Source organism: Myotis brandtii, unplaced genomic scaffold, assembly GCF_000412655.1.
Source record: "Myotis brandtii unplaced genomic scaffold, ASM41265v1 scaffold550, whole genome shotgun sequence".
NCBI lineage: Eukaryota > Metazoa > Chordata > Mammalia > Chiroptera > Vespertilionidae > Myotis > Myotis brandtii.
Window position 1 is genome coordinate 3543210 of NW_005370043.1, and position 3981 is coordinate 3547190.

Consider the following 3981-nt stretch of genomic DNA (forward strand, 5'->3'; position numbering starts at 1 on the left):
TGCGCGAGCCCTGACGCGCACAGCCAATCACAACTCCGCACCGTGAAAAGTGGCATCCCAGCTACCCAATCGAAGAAAGGAAATTGTCTTCGAGAGATGGGTTGCGCCTAAGGAGGAGAGATTAAAAGGGAAAGAAAAGGGTAGGTAAGGGACAACCAACGGATATAAGGACTCTCTGAGTGACAGTAATAAAGGCCAATAAAAAGGGAGAAATTGTGCTGGGCGGTTGGAGAGGTGGAGCTAGCTAGAGTTCGGTTGCAGTGCGCTTGGAAGTGTTTGCTGGGCATTATGGGGAGGAAAGCTTACATTTGTTGGAAAGGGGGCGGGGTTCGTTTTGAGAGCTTGAGCGAACGACTCTACTCCCTCCTCCCTGTCCCACCCCGGCCACTCCCAGTCAAAATCAGCTGGACCAAAACCGGGCCCCTTAAGAGGACACTTGGAGCCCTAGCGGGTTTGCTCAGTGGACAGAGCATCGGCCTGAGGCCTGAAGGGTCCCGGGTTCGATTCCGGTCAAAGGCTCGATCCCCAGTAAGGGGCGTGCAGGAGGCAGTGGATCAATGAGTTTCTCTCATCATTGATGTTTCAATCTCTCCCTTCCTCTCTGAAATCAATTTTAAAAATGTATTTTTAAAAAACAAGAGAGAGAGAGAACACTTCGACAGGAAGCAGCTTCTGGGCTCCCTCCATCCTAGGATCAGCACACAATTTATTCCAACCTCCCCTCCCCCACTCTCACTGCCCTGTATGGCTTCTCATAGAGCTGTCTGTCCCATCTGTTTCTGTGTCTTGTACCCCGTTCCTGTCATGCAGAAATAGAAAAAAAAAACGAGAGGTGGCAGAAACCTTGGGTACCTAATTCAGGTCTCTTCATTTTACAGAGCAGGAAACCAAGTCCCAGAGTGGAAAGACAGCACCCACGTTTGCATAACTGCATGTTGGCAGAGCAGAAAGACAAACCCAGATGTCCTGGTCGCCAGCTCAGTTTTTTTTTTCCACTGCCCTTCACTATCTCTTATGTCTTAGTCTACCAGACTGTGACTCCCAGCTCTGCCTCTCATACTAAGCCTTGGACACTTTTTACCTACCTGGAACAAAGCTAATCACACGGGTTAGTCCACATCAGTGACAGGAAACTGAAGCCTTCCCTGTTTGCCTTAACATACTAAGAAGCCTAAAGGCTGAATGTCCACCCCAGTCTTCACTTTCCTACCCCCAGGTGCCTCTCCTCTTGCACAAGATGATAGAGGTTGCTAGGATATTTAGAATTATCTAGAAGTGAAAGTAAAATGGGGTGGGGTTTTTTTCTTGCAGATTGACTAGTGGAATTCCTAGCCTGTCTCCTGGAATGGAGCCCAGATGTCCCTGCAGACCTGAAGAGACTTCTGGGAAGTAGTGAAAAAAGAAACCAACTCTATCCCTAGTTCCTCCCATTTATAGATGACCCAAGTCCATATACCTAAACCCATAGAAATGTGGTCTCAAAATCAGACATCCAAAGACCATCCGCGTGCTAGGATTCTCTAATTTGAAGAACCCATCAGACCTGAAGAACTCCTAAACAACTTCATGCACCTGCACATTGGGCTCCTGGTCTCTAGGTCCAGCTGAAAATCTTGCTCTTTCACCCAAAGAGAGAGGGAAAAGATACAACCACGATAGCACCTCTTTCCACAGTACCTCTGAGCCATTTTCCAACTTCATTTGAAAACTGGGATTTGGTCTCTTAGGTTTATCTCAGACAAAGAGGTCCTAGATAGCCAAAATTTGGAAAATCCTCCAAGTGAACCAAAACTCCCTACTCTCCCATCTCCATTCCCACATACCTCCAAAATTTAACCAACCTAAAAGCATGAATGTGATTGTGTGTTACAGATGAGGAGGAGAGAGATGGCAATGCCTTAGACCCGTGATCAGCAAACCGCGGCTCGCGAGCCACATGCGGCTCTTTGGCCCCTTCAGTGTGGCTCTTCCACAAAATACCACGTGCAGGCGCGCATGTACAGTGCGATTGAAACTTCGTGGCCCATGCGCAGAAGTCGGTATTTTGTGGAAGAGCCACACTGAAGGGGCCAAAGAGCTGCATGTGGCTCGCGATCCGCAGTTTGCTGACCACTGCCCTAGACCCTGCTAACCTCAATCATCTCAGGCAGAACATCTCCCTCTTAGATTTCAGTATTGAGTACCTACATTATGCCTAGGAATAGAAACATGAGGGAGATATGATACTTGCCCTCCTAAATCCTAGCATTATAGGGACAACATATAAGCTGATCTCTTCAATATAGTGTGTGGGTAATAGAGTGTGTGCACAGGAGGATTGTGGGGCAAGAGGCTAGACATCTGGCTAACTCAGGAGTTTAGGAACAGCTTCCCAGAGATAATGAGGCCTCTTAGTGGAGCTTAGGAGGATGAGTAGAAATTGACAAGATGAAGACTGGCTAGCCCTACCGGGTTTGGCTCCGTGGAGCCAGCCTGTGGACTGAAGGGTCCCTGGTTCCATTCCAGTCAAGGGCACATGCCTGGGTTGCAGACTTGATCCCCAGTCGGGGGCGTGCAGGAGGCAGTCAATCAATGATTCTCTCTCATCATTGATGTTTCTATTTATCTCTCCCTTCCTCGCTGAAATCAGTAAAAAAATATTTTAAAAAAAAACATGAAGACTGGCTAGAAATATGTTACTGTCTGAAGAGAGGCCAGAGGTGTGCAGGAAACCACTAGGAGATTGGACATTAAGGCACGGTCAGATCCTGAAAGTCCTATGTGCCAGGCAAGGGAGCTTGCCCTTTTTCCTGAGGGCAATCAGAATTTTAAGCAGGAGCCATTAAGCAGAGACATGACTGGTCAGATTTATCTTAGGAGCATATTGTGTGATAGGGTTTAGGGCCCTCACGGGCACCCAAACAACCTGACCTGACTCCACATGTTCCTTGGGACATCTGTGCTATCCATTGCTACTCCCTAATTAGCAAGCACCAAGGCCACACCTTGCCCACAGAACTGAACCTGGTATCACCAAGGAGAAGCTAGCCCTGTTAAGGCTGGGAGAGCATAGCCTGGGCAAGACTAACAGATGAACCTACCAGACCTCTGAGGAATGTCCAGTCCAAGCCCTGAGATTCAGTGAGAGCCACCTTAAACTGTTTGGGGTGGGTGGGGGTAAGGGAGTGATAGTTATTTATCTAAGGCCACTCAGGCCCTAGCTGGCTTGGCTCAGTGGATAGAGCGTCAGCCTGTCCGGTCAAGGGCCGGGGACCGTGTAGAGGCAGCCGATCAATGATTCTCTCTCATCATTGATGTTTTTTTTTTCTCTCCCTTTCCCTTCCTCTCTGAAATCAATACAAATATATTTTTTTTAAAAAGTCATTCAGTAATGGTGTGGTTGGTGGCAGGGTCAGAATGATGCTTTGCTTTGTCTCATTCCAAACTCTGCTTTCTCCACGAAGCCACCTTCCTTGGAGGAGAAAACGGGGCAAAGGATGGGATATAGTCCAGAAGAGGAAGGAGAGAAAGGTGTGAGGTGGTGTGAGGGTAAGAGATCAACCAAAGGACTTGTATGCATGCATGTGAGCATAACCAATGGACACGGGCAGGGAGGGGGGGTCTGAGGGCATGTGCTGGGGTTGGGGGCGGCCGGGGAGAGATCAATGGGGGAAAAAGGAGACTTATGTAATACATTAAACAATAAAGAACTTAAATTTAAAAAGAAAGGTGTGAGGAAAAAGAGGAGTAGAGAGGAAAATAAATTAGTCTTTCAAAGTGGCAGAGGAGGAAGGAGAGGAACAAAAAGCAGGAGCAAAGCGGTGAAGGAGGAAAAAGAGGAAAGAAAGGCGAGACGTGGGAGGATTGGAGCAGACACAAAAGGGCAAAGAGACAGACAGCGACAAGTGGAGAAAATTGCCGAAACTTGAGCGGCAACGAAGTCTGAGCTCTGAAAACCGGCGGCCTGTCCCGGCCAGTGCGCCCTCCCACCTGGCACCCTGG